The sequence below is a fragment of the Bos grunniens genome, chromosome 22 (genome assembly GCF_055505025.1).
Source record: "Bos grunniens cultivar Pamir isolate PY7600 chromosome 22, Bosgru_T2T1.0, whole genome shotgun sequence".
Lineage (NCBI taxonomy): Eukaryota > Metazoa > Chordata > Mammalia > Artiodactyla > Bovidae > Bos > Bos grunniens.
The window spans coordinates 18,673,708-18,687,093 of record NC_141186.1 but is presented as its reverse complement, the minus strand read 5'-3'; the positions used below and the strand labels follow the sequence as shown (position 1 = coordinate 18,687,093).

General features: G+C 40.6%; 1 protein-coding gene across 26 annotated transcripts in view; it reads right to left on the bottom strand.

Annotated features, from left to right (window-relative positions):
• The window catches only part of LOC147348186 (uncharacterized), a 732,824-nt gene that overhangs the window by 284,891 nt on the left and 434,547 nt on the right, over positions 1–13,386 (bottom strand). For 2 of the 26 annotated variants that reach the window (XR_015151133.1, XR_015151136.1), the window contains exon 1: positions 6,681–7,307. The exons of 23 other annotated variants lie outside the window; for them this stretch is intronic. The gene's annotated coding sequence lies outside the window, so the exon portion shown is untranslated. Of the gene's footprint in view, positions 1–6,680; positions 7,308–13,386 lie in introns of those variants that run through there. One more of the 26 variants, XR_015151150.1, reaches the window with a different exon arrangement.

Sequence of the window (13,386 nt, the reverse complement as noted above, 5' to 3'; positions counted from 1 at the left end):
GCATAGTTGGTTACAGTACTATGTTTCAGGTATCAGTTCAGTTCATTTCAGTCACTCAGTCATGTCCGACTCTTTGCAACCCCATGAATCGCAGCACGCCAGGCCTCCCTGTCCATCACCATCTCCCGGAGTTCACTCAAACTCATGTCCATTGAGTTGGTGATGCCATCCAACAATCTCATCCTCTGTCGTCCCCTTTTCCTCCTGCCCCCAATCCCTCCCAGCATCAGAGTCTTTTCCAATGAATCAACTCTTCGCATGAGGTGGCCAAAGTACTGGAGTTTCAGCTTTAACATCAGTCCTTCCAATGAACACCCAGGATTCATCTCCTTCAGAATGGACTGGTTGGATCTCCTTGCAGTCCAAGGGACTCTCAAGAGTCTTCTCCAACACCACAGTTCAAAAGCATCAATTCTTCGGCGCTCAGCTTTCTTCACAGTCCAACTCTCACATCCATACATGACCACTGGAAAAACCATAGCCTTGACTAGACGGACCTTTGTTGGCAAAGTAATGCTCTGCTTTTGAATATGCTATCTAGGTTGGTCATAACTTTCCTTCCAAGGAGTAAGCATCTTTTAATTTCATGGCTGCAGTCACCATCTACGTGATTTTGGAGCCCCGAAAAATAAAGTCTGACACTGTTTCCACTGTTTCCCCATCTATTTCCCATGAAGTGATGGGACCAGAAGCCATGATCTTTGTTTTCTGAATGTTGAGCTTTAAGCCAACTTTTTCACTCTCCTCTTTCACTTTCATCAAGAGGCTTTTTAGTTCCTCTTCACTTTCTTCCATAAGGGTGGTGTCATCTGCATATCTGAGGTTATTCAGATTTCTCCCAGCACTCTTTTTTTTTTTTTTTAACTTTACAATATTGTATTGGTTTTGCCATACATCAACATGCATCCACCATGGGTGTATACATGATCTCCATCCTGAACCCCCCTCCCACCTCCCTCCCCATACCATCCCTCTGGGTCATCCCAGTGCACCAGCCTCAAGCTTCCTGTATCCTGCATCAAACCTGGACTGGCAATTCATTTGTTATATGATATTATACATGTTTTAACGCCATTCTCCCAAATCATCCCCCCCCCCCCGACAGAGTCCAAAAGATTGTTCTATACATCTGTGTCTCTTTTGCTGTCTTGCATATAGGGTTGTCGTTACCTTCTTTCTAAATTCCATATATATGCATTAGCATACTGTATTGGTGTTTTTCTTTCTGGCTTACTTCATTCTATATAATAGGCTCCAGTTTCATCCACCTCATTAGAACTGATTCAAATGTATTCTTTTTAATGGCTGAGTAATACTCCATTGTGTATATGTACCACAGCTTTCTTATCCATTCATCTGCTGATGGATATCTAGGTTGCTTCCATGTCCTGGCTATTATAAACAGTGCTGCGATGAACATTGGGGTACATGTGTCTCTTTCATTTCTGGTTTCCTCGAGGTGTATGCCCAGCGGTGGGGTTGCTGGATCGTATGGCAGTTCTACTTCCAGTTTTTTAAGGAATCTCCACACTGTTCTCCATAGTGGCTGTACTAGTTTGCACTCTCCTGGAAATCTTGATTCCAGCTTGTGCTTCATCCAGCCCAGCGTTTCTCATGATGTACTCTGCATATAAGTTAAATAAGCAGGGTGATAATATACAGCCTTGACGTACTCCTTTTCCTATTTGGAACCAGTCTGTTGTTCCATGTCCAGTTCTAACTGTTGCTTCCTGACCTGCATATAGGTTTCTCAAGAGGCAGGCCAGGTGATCTGGTATTCCCATCTCTTTCAGAATTTTCCATAGTTTATTGTGGTCCACATAGTCAAAGGCTTTGGCATAGTCAATAAAGCAGAAATTGATGTTATACAACATAGTAATTCACACTTTTTTAAAGATTATGCTCCATTTATAGTTACTATAAAATATTGGCTATATTCCTATGATGTACAATATATCCTTGTAGCTTATTTATTTCTTACATAGTAGTCTATACCTCTTAATATCCTACCCCTAACTTTCCCCCCTTTTCTGCTTCTTCTTGGTAACTCCTAGTTTGTTTCCTATATCTGTGAGTCTTATTTCCTTTTTGTTATATTCCTTGGTTTGTTTTATCTTTTAGATTTCATAGAGAAGTGATATTATATAGTATTTGTCTTTCTCTAACTTATTTCACTTAGCATAATACCCTACAAGTCCATTCATGTTGCTGTAAATAACATTATTTCATTCTTTTTTATGGTTGAATAGTATTCCATTGTGTGTATGTACCACATTTTTATTCATTCAGCTATTCATGGACACTTAATATTGCTTATATATCCTGGTAAGTGTAAATAATGCTACTATGAACATTGAGGGGCATGCATCTTTTCAAACTAGTGTTTTTGGTTTTCTGGATATATAGAGAGAGTCATCAAATCTTACCAGGGGTCATCAAGGAAGGCATCCCAGAAGAAGCAACTGTTGTAACGATGGCTGGAAGTTAGCCAGCAGAAATAAAATATAGTAAGTGGGAGTAGAGGGACCCAGAGAGGAAAAGCAACATATACCAGGTTCAATGCCAAGACTGCTTGGCTCTGCTGAAGGACAGAGCAAGTACAACAGGGGTCTCGAAGGTGAATGGGGGGAGTGACAAGAACTGGAGTGGGAGAGGAGTCTGGGACCAGACTCTGAGAGGTTTTCAAAGTCACAATAAGAACTTTAGACTTTATCCCAACACTGTTGGGATGATATTGGTGGGGTTTAAGCAATGGAGCAGTATATTCAGATTACACCTTTCAAATATCACCTTATTACTATGTGGGAAGTGGATCAGACAAGGGCAGTGGTGGAGGAAGGTCAATTATACAACACAATAAAGCAAGTTGAAATGCATGCTGAAAGCATGTAATTTCTGCAGATGTTGTCTTCAAATATAATGCAATTTGTCGCTTGTTATATTATGTACCCTTATTTTGTTTTAGAACTTTTAAAATATCCTCAATTATTGCCTATGCGTAACCTCATTAACTGAGAAATAAAGAAATAGGCACTTTCTCCTCATTAACAGAACTGGATTTCTTTTCAGGATGGTGGTGTGATAAACCCCAAATATAGAATCATTACTAGTCTAGGCCAACTAAGACAATTCTTATTTCTGATGTGTAATTGGCCCTAGAAGTAGGGATGAAATCTGGCCCAATTCTGGCAACTGAGAGTGAAGTGGAACCTTTAGGGAGAGGATCCTGGGAAGCTTTTCTTCCCTTAAAAAGAAACTAGAGGCAGCTGGTACTGCCTATCTGTATGCAGCCTTGGTCCCTGGAAGTACAATAGCCAGACTGCAATGCCACTAGGGAAAGAAGCAGAACAAAAGCTGATATGCAAAGAACAGCTGAAGGATGGCTGCTGAGGGTAAAGAGAGGAATAATGTGAGTCCCTGAAAGCACCAATTTTCAAATGCTAGTACTTTTGTTATATTAATATAAGTAAATTAAGCTCTTATTTGGTTAAGCCACTGTTTTTGTTACTTGCAGCAAAATGTATTCTTAATTGATATAATAACCCTCCCCTGGTAGCCCAGCTGGTAAAGAATCTGCCTGCAATGCAGGAGACCTGGGTTCGATCCCTGGGTCGGGAAGATCCCCTGGAGAAGGGAATGGTGACCTGGAGAATTCTGGACTGGAGATCTGCATGGACTGTATAGTCCATGGGATTGCAAAGAGTTGGACACAACTGAGTGACTTTCACTCACTCATTCAACCCTCAAGTAGAACAAATGTTTCACTAAAATACATTCAACTTTATCCTGAGGTTTCCTGTATCACCAGGCACAGCAAGGCCAGCACCCCAGGGAATACATGCCCCTGGGCTAGAGAAGTATAGCCTTGGGCGAACACTACCACTTTCAAATGATTCCACTCTTCTGTCCCGTACAAACTTCTTTTTCTTTGCTTAGATTCCACAAAGGAGCAGTTTAGACTCTAAAGACTAAGAAGGACAAGAGAAAAAAGCCTTTTATCCTGTGTATCTCGCCCTCTGGTTGGGAAATGCCCAGGACACCCTTACACACAAAGTGTTTTTAAATTAAAGAGGTAGTACATTAGCACAAAGAATATTTACCATTTTTAGAGGTTTTTTTTTTTTTTTTTTCATTTGTTTCCTTCAGGGCTAATGCACTGTCATTCAAGAGCCCCTAAGTTGCCTGAAGCATCAGCTTTCACTTTTCCATATAATTTATGCAAGAAAAGACAAAAAGATAGATGTCCTCTCAACATGACCTTCCTCACAATGTTGCCTACAGAACAGTGCCTTTCATCTAGCGGATGAACTAGAACACATAAGGGAAGATGGCTCATGTACTGTACTTCTCCCGCTTGAAACTCCTCCCCTTCGCAGCAGTCCTAAAGGCACATGCCAGCTGCACAGTGTGCGCATGATTCTCTGATGCTATTTATGAGCAAATATTGCCTTTTCCCAGACTCTACACAATCAATCTACTTCTGTAGTACTGAAAGATGTTAAGTATAGCCATTAGGAGGAAAGAGACCATTGTGTGACAAATGCAAAGATGCTGTGGCTTCATGTGATTTATTATCGATGAATGTGAGAGAATATAAAAAACTATGTCATTAATTTCATTTCCATTTTAGTAGTTCTGTGGGTTTAGCTGCCTTGAAAAATCTTTTCATTCTCTCAGGAGAGAGATTTGCAAAACTACAAAATGGCTGAATGTGTTTTAGCATAAAAACAATGGAATCATCCTTATGAAGCAAGTTCTCTTAGCTTCCGCAGCCTTGATTCCTATAATGATTTTGGGGCAGTGATAGGTGCTTGGGGTCTTCTCTAAATCTATGCATCCCTAGTCTAATAATAGTGTCATTATGCCATCCCACTGATTATACCTAGGTTATCACTTCATCCATTCATATTTAAGCCCATCTGTTCCTTGAAGGGGCTCAGTAATGTTTACATGAGGAAACACTAATAGCCTGCTTATGCTTTCATATCAGGGAAGCTCTTTTTAATGCCTTCCTTACATTTCAAAACCCAGATTTATAACTGATCATTTAGAAGGAGTCATTTTAAATATATATTAATTTTACAAATTCCCAAAGATGTCTTCAAGGCAGGAATTCCCAATCATATCACAAGTTCTTGCTCTATCTCAGCATAACTGGCAGAGAAGTATCTTGTATGAAGCAAAGAGGTGATAACATTAGCTTCAACTTATTGGTTTCTTATGAACTCAGCACTGTTCCTAGATTTCTACAAACATCATCTAATTTCAGCATCTGCTCAGCTCTGTGGTAGAGATGATTATTAGTGTTTACCTTACATAGAAAACAACAACCAAAAATTTAAGTTGTCTAAGATGATCCATCTGTTAAATAAATGGCAGAGCCCTGCTTTGGAGTCCTGTGTTTAGATTCAGAGTCTAGGCTTTTAACTGCAGTACCACAATGCCTCAGATAAGCATATTTAAGAAAAACTATGTTTTGAAATCCCTTAATTTTTAGTCCTGTTATTTCCTGTGGGTATTTTGAAGCAGGGGACAGAATTAGTAGGAGTACATATTTTTGATCATCAGCCTAGCATCATTTTTCCTCCCTTCTTCCTTTCAAAATAATTATTTTCTCAGAAATCCACTCTGTTTCTATAACTACATCTTCATCTCCAGAAGTGATCCTTGACTAGTCAAAGCAAATTTTGGTACTCCTGTTCTCCATAATGGTGAGTGGATTTCCAGCTTGAGCCAATCTGCCCTGGAAATTCTCCTAGTAATCATCACTGATCCAGGGGTGGGCTCTACATGTAAGGCAGTATATTAAGACTGAAGAGAAGAATCCTTATCCTATGGTTAGGGAGATGGATTATCTCTCTTCTGCTAGAAAAAGCAGCACCTGGCCCATCTTATGATTATGAAGAAAGCCAAGCTGAAAACAAGATTGAAACAGAGGAAAGAGGAGTCCAAAGGACAGTATAATCCAAATATTTCTCAGTCATGTCCAACTCTTTGTGACCCCATGGACTGTAGCCCACCAGGCTCATCTGTCAATGGGATTTTCCAGGCAAGAATATTAGAGTGGGTTACCATTACCTTCCCCAGGGGAACGTTCCCAACCCAGGGAACATTCATAGAACCCACATCTCCTGCATTGTAGGTGGATTCTTTACCCGCTGGGCCATCTTGGAAGCCCAGAGGACAGCATGGAAAGAGCCAAATCCCAGGTCACTGAGGCCTGACCACACACCTCTTTCTGGGAATCTAAGCAAGGCTTCCCATTCTACTTAAGTCAACTTGAGTTAACAGTTTCTTTGTAGGCAAATGCATCCTGATAATACAGAGGGCCACTCACCTGGTGTGATTTCAGGGGCACTGAATGGCAGATTGCACGCATCACAACTACCTTCTGCTGTGGCACCTAAAGTCCCTTCAAATCCAGTCTCCTCTGTAATAATGCTGTCAGCTTTGTAAAAGTAACACCCTATTCACAAGGGATGCTTAGGTGCATCTGGTCCACAGGCTAGTGTAAGCCAGCTCTGCTCGGAACCCACCCCCTTATTCTCCAACCTCACCCTACCCTTCCCCACCCCTTGCCATACTGCCTTGCTCTCAGGTCTCCCAATTCGCTGTGCCCTCTTCTGCTTCAAGCCTTGGCTGCCACCATTCCCTCCATAGACACACACATATGCACATACCTGTGATTTCTCTCAGCTTTCTTAGCTCAGCTTAGTAAATATTTCTTCAGGGAAAACTTTTCTGGTTTCCCTTGTATAGATCAAATCTCCCTGTGAACCAGTCTCTGGGCAACACTGTAGCAGAGACTGTTTCTTCCTTTCCTATGACTGCTCTTGCCTTTCTCAAAAGTAGAGCCCCAGATTTTTAACTGAGTGCACAGCTGACTAAAATAAAGACTACATATCTTGCCTTCTTTAGAGGTGTCTGCAGTTCAAATGTTATAACTGATGCTAATGGTGCCTGGTCCGTGTCACCTCAGTAGTCATCATTCCAGTACATTCCAACCTCATCCTACTGAAAGCACGGGATACTCACTGCCTTAAGGGCATGAGCCTAGGGCTGGCTGGAAATGATTGGGAGTTATAAAGCCAGAAGCAGCCCTCAGTCAATAAAAGATTAGCATAGGAGTATAAATACCTCAGCTTCCTCAGCTGGTGGTGGTATAGCTCTGAAGTATGTTCCTTATTATCTCCTGGAGCCCCCTTTGGTATTCAGCCTCAATGATCCACAGTGGTGACCAGTTCTAGAAAATTTTCATTATTACCGTCCTTCCCTCCTTACTTCCCCACAACCCTGACAATGTTTTCTGGGATTATCTTCCAAATCAACCAATCATCAGTCCCTGTCTCAAGGTTTGTGTCTAGAGAAATCCAATCTAAGATACAGTACTCTCTCCCCACAAAGGCTTCCCTGATCGTCCCAAGCTAAATGTGGTCACCTATCCGTTCTGAACCCATTTACAAGCATTTTGTATCTGTCTTATGACATTTTTATCGTTTCCCATTTTACTGGCTCATCTCCTCAATGAGAATCTAAATTCTTTTGAGTATCAAACTAAAAGCTCAAATTCTGGTGTCAGACATGTTTCAAACCCCAGTCCCCTTACTATATTCTCTCTGGGTTTGTTTCCTCATCAATAAAATAAAAATAGTAGTGACACTTAACTTTTAGTGTTTGGGGGAAGGATTTAATTGGGTAACCCATGTAAAGCATTTAGCAAAATGACTGGTACAAATGTTGGCCTGGAAGGCTACAGTCCATAGGGGCATATAGAGTTGGACGTGGCTGAAATGACCTAGCACTCACACACCACATTATTACTGGTATTATTAGCATTTGTGATAATCATGGCATACCCCACAGCACATAGTACACCATCTATTCAACACATATTAATAGTAAATACTAAACTGATATTTGTTAATTAAATAATAAATGATGAGATAGAGTAGTGCATTCTGGTTCCATAATCGTCACTAAGCCTTGATTCAACCCGTGGATTTTTATAGCACACACAACAGAAGTACTGATAAACCACTCAATCCTTCAGATTTCTCACAAATGTAAATATAAACTACAAGTGATCTTCCATCTGTTGCATGAACAATATTCATCCCATTGTCATTTTTCTTAGAAGCTTAAAGGCACAAATGCATGTGTTAGCTATCTGTCCTCTCCTTCAATCTATTCAAGATGAGTTCAAAGGGACGAATGTAAAGAGGCGCTACACTTTGCATGTCTATATGGAGAGAGGATTTGGAAGCAATGCAGAAGAATGATGCATCATTCTCCCAGCCACCCTCTGTATCATGCCAGAGTGACCCTCATAAACCAAAGCTGACCAGTTACCCCTCAGCTAAGATATTCTCAATAGCTCCCAAATATCTTACTCTAAAACATGGCTTACAAGGTTGTACATGCCAGCCCCTCCAGACACATCACCCCAGCAGGACAACTCTAACCAAGTGAAGCTTCCTGTGATTCCTCTGAAAACTGTCGGCTACTTATGTCCCATTGCCATACTGACTTCTCTTTCAGGAATGCCCATTTTATCCCTGTTATTTTTTTTAGGTGGGTGGTGGGAGCAGCTGGGTTTCCCAGGAGGCACTAGTGGTAAAGAACCCAATTGCCAGTGCAGGAGATGTGAGAGACACGGGTTCAATCCCTGGGTCGGGAAGATTCCTTGGAGGAGGACACGGCAACCTATTTCAGTTTTCTTGTCTGGAGAATCTGATGGACAGAGGAGCTTGGCAACCTATGGTCCACAGGGTCACAAAGAGTTGGACTGAAGTGACTTAGCACGCACTCATGCACACACAAGGACAGCTGGCAAATTATCTACTTACCTTCCAAGACTCAGCTTAACCTCTACCAAGAAGACTTTCCTACCTCAAAACCCACTCATCCAGTAAAACTGATCATTTCCTTGTAAGCCTTTCCCTCAAAAGGTTTGGGTTAGGACTTAGGATGAGAGATGATATAGAGGACTCATGTTCTGCAATATCCAGATGGTATATACCAGAAAGAAAGAATTCTGAGTTGCCGTGAAACTCAAACATATTTAGCATCCAAATCAGAGGATATTCTCCATTGTTCCCATGGGGATCCTTTTCTGACCAACCACTGCCCACTCTAGACGGGGCATCCCCAAGTCACTTCTCCCTTCATTACTTGCTGTGAGAATCTACCCCTTTGCCCTTATACAAGTTTATGGCTCCATCAGACCATCCCATCATCCTCTGTTTGAAACAAGGAAGACCTCTACCTCAGGCATCCAAGGCTGAAATGGCTGAGATTCACATTTATAAGACAAACCCTCTTCTGAATCATTAAGCAAGTTACTTAATGTGACTCAGGTTCCTTAACTATAAAGAAAATAATGAAAGGCCCTATTCCATGAAGAAGTTATGAGTCTAAACAGGTAACATAAAGCATTTAGAAGAGTATCTGATACATAAATGCTCAGTTAAGGTTAGTTCTTGTTTGTTTTAACAATAATAATAATATTAGCCATATTACTAGAAATAACAATCACCTTTCACAGGATAACTTCCCAGGGTTATTATGCTCAAAGACCCTCGACTTCCATCAAGGAGTAAGATGGAAAGGAATGAAAATGCACAAGGACAAGACTATCTTGAACCACACGTTTGTTTGTTAATATAGGTGTTCTTTTCCTCTTCCCTCCATGCATCCAATAACCTGTGAGCACCCTGAAGGGAAGATTTATGTCATGCTTCTAGTTGTCTCTAGTCCAGGGTAGGGGCTCGGTTAATGCCTGCTTTATTTTATCAGAAAACCGAGACCGCAACTTGCATCCACCTATTGTTGGCACTACTTGACAAATTCTGGGATAAACAAAGGCTGAAGCCCCTGGTTATGTGTTGATTATGGGTTATATTGGAGAAGGAAATAGCAGCCTATGCCAGTATTCTTTCCTGGAAAATCCCAGGGACAGGGGAGCCTGGTGAGCTACTGTCCATGGAGTCACTAGAGTGGACATGACTGAGTGACTAAACCACCGCCATCAGGCGTTATATGTCAAGTTCTTTCCGGCTAGTGTTTTATTACTATCCCACATCTTCACAGAAGCACAGAGAATGCTTAAACAACATGTAAAGAATTTAACTTTTTATTGAGAAATGGATTTGGTATTCAATTATGAGTCTGTAAATCTCAACTCTTCCGTGGGCATCTTCCCATTAGATTTGGGACCAAGAAGAGTATCCGGAAGAAAGTAGGTGCTCAAAATAGATATTTGTTGAGTGGATCCCCAGGAGACGCTATGCATTCTACAAGAGTTGCAAACTAGGAAGTCAGAAAAGCAGGAGAACTGAGGTTTCCAGAAATGGGTTATCTACACAGTGATTATGCATATCCCCAACACAAAGGGAAAGTTTAGGAAACCTGTTGGGGCCTAATAGCTTAAGAGCTGATACATGTATCTCACCACAAGCCAGATGCCATGGACAATTTCTGACTCTAATTCTTTTCTAGAACATATTAATTTATTTCTGTAAATTTACTTTTTCTTTCTTGAAGAAAAACTTTAAATGTGCACAAGGACTATACAAGAAAAAAAAGATATCAAATTTTATCTTCTAGAACTACAGAGGAAAAAATAATGAAAAAACTGCAAAACACCTCTTCATAAAATAACTTTATAAGCAAATACAAACTAACATTTATTATAGAATGAGGAATTTTAAGAGGAGAAAGGGAAAAGCTTTTAAATCAAATCCGGCACTCTCGCCTCTGATTCATACCCTAACAGAACCATGTAATACATGATAGATAAGGAGGCAAAATGATATGCAGACCCATTCAGAAGCCACTGGAAGGCTCTGAAGTCATTTCAGAGACCAGTATGTTGATATAAAAGGTAAGAATATGAAGCAACTGGAACCAGATAAATGCAGGTGGGTTTCTCCTCATTTAGCCGGAAGAATTTAGCTTTATTACCTAAACCAGACACACTCTACACCAGACTTTGCCTCTTCTTTTTCATTCTGTTTTTTTTTTTTTTTTTCCAGCTTTCTTTATGGATAGGTAGGGGAGTGAGACAGAGAAGCCAATGGCATCATCCCACTCCAGTACTCTTGCCTGGAAAATCCCATGGACACTGCACGGTAGGCTGCACTCCATGGGGTCGCAAAGAGTCGGACACGACTGAGCGACTTCACTTTTCACTTTCACTTTTCACTTTCACTCATTGGAGAAGGAAATGGCAACCCACTCCAGTGTTCTTGCCTGGAGAATCCCAGGGACGGGGGAACCTGGTGGGCTGCCGTCTATGGGGTTGCACAGAGTCGGACACGACTGTAGTGACTTAGCAGCAGCAGCAGGGGAGTGAGGGATAAGCAGTAGGAATATTCTCAAGGAAAAGGGTGATCAAAGTAGGTCTGGTTCTGAAAGCAGTATTGAATCCTTAAAAGTATATTAGCAGAAGGGACAGGCAAAAGCAAACCTGTGCTTGGGGGATATTCCTGAAGCAGCCCTGGACACAGAGGATTGAAAGAAAGAGATACTGAAAAAGATGGATTTGATAGACATCAAGAAAGAGAAATTGGCAGGAGTTGGTGACTGATTGGCTTGGCTAGAGAAGGAAGAGTTATGGGTTTGTGTGTTTAAATGAACGGCAATGATGACAGAGCTATCAAATTTATTTATAAAATACCTCAGGGTTTAATGTAGGTCACTTAGGTTATTTAAAAAGCTATTGACACAGCAAGAAGTCAACCTGAAAGGCAGAAAATTAGATGCATTTTATTCAAGGAGAAAGTGGAGAGCTGGTAAATGAAAAGATAATTAAACTTATATATTGTGAGAAAAGAACTTTTTAATCATAGGAATCAAATAATTGGCAGTAGTGTTTATGTTTCAATATGATTTTTTAAAACACATTTAATTTAGTGAACCAAAAAGATAAACATTAACATCCACTTAAAACCATCACATAGATTTATTTTAAATTGGCAGTTTTACTGTAAAATAGAAATTATCTTGAAGATTGTGGTAAATTTCTACAAATTAAAAAAATCTGTGCACAACCGTCATACTTTTTGAGAGATCAGGCCCCTAAGGATGTTACTTTTAAATTAGGATATGATTACAGGTCCATTTATCTTGTTCAATTCCAATCCATGATCATCTTTCTGGTGCTGTTCCTCATCTCAAACTTGAGCAGCCATCTTTGGAAGTACCCACCCAGCCACATCTATGTTTTTTGAGAACTAATCTCCCCTTTACCAAATGAATGCATATAGCCATGTATGTGCCCTGTGACTCCACCTCTTGGTCACAGCTGATTGGGCCAGAGATAGTCAGATGACCAATGTGGAGTGAATCAAGAATTCTCTCAAGATATTGGGCACTTGAGTCAGAATAGACTGGAACATTTGGCTGTAGGAGGGGTCTTGTAAAAAGATGTGGATTTGGTAGCCAAAGGGACCAGTTGGGGAGTAGCTGTGATGGTCTGTGTACAAATGAAGAAGAAGCTACCTTTCTTCTTCTGAAAGTAAATGCTGAAAATAGAAGGGACAGAGAGCTTACAGCTGCAGAGGGCGATGAAGACTGAAATTTCTTTGGCTTCTGGAGGCATACCTGTGTTGCAGGAGACCAAAGTGCATACACTGTCTATGTTTGAACTTTCTGAGAAATCCAGAGTTTATTTGGCTGTGATAACCCTTAGACCCAAGGGACAGAGCTTATCAAATAAACAAAGACTTTGCAACAATATAAGGTAATTATACTGGCTTTTTAGAGTAGTATGTGGAGGTGTCCAAATCTTGATAAGCCTCTCTGCTTGACTTCAGCAAGCAACCTTCCCCGTTAGATTTCTGATGTTCTGCTCCTCTAAACTTCTAGTCTTTATACCACAAACCACTAAGTTTGCATATGTTTCCTAGAGTTAGTTAGCTCTTTCATGCTTACTAGTGAGAAGAGTTTCTCTATGTTAATTAGTGCACTGATTAGCTTATAATGAGCGTACTAATTAGCTTAATAAATGCACTGATCTAATGAGAAAGGTGTGCCACGGGACGATGCTTTCCTAGGGTAACCAACCAGCATTCTGATGTAAAAACCACTACTCATCTAATTGGGTGGGTAAATCAACAACGTGAAAATATGACTTGCATCACTTCCCTCTATCTATTCACTTTTGGGGCTAATATATCACCCTATGGTACCACTAAACCAACCCTAAAAGATAAAGTATCCTCTGCTTTCATCTGTTCACACATAAACCACATCTCTCTGGCAATACCCTCAACAATTTACAGATCTTTGATGAATCACAAAATTGGTTAATCATTGTGGGAGCCTTTGTCAGACGATATTTCTTACTCCCACACTTCTCAACCAAGTGGAAGATATTTCCACTTC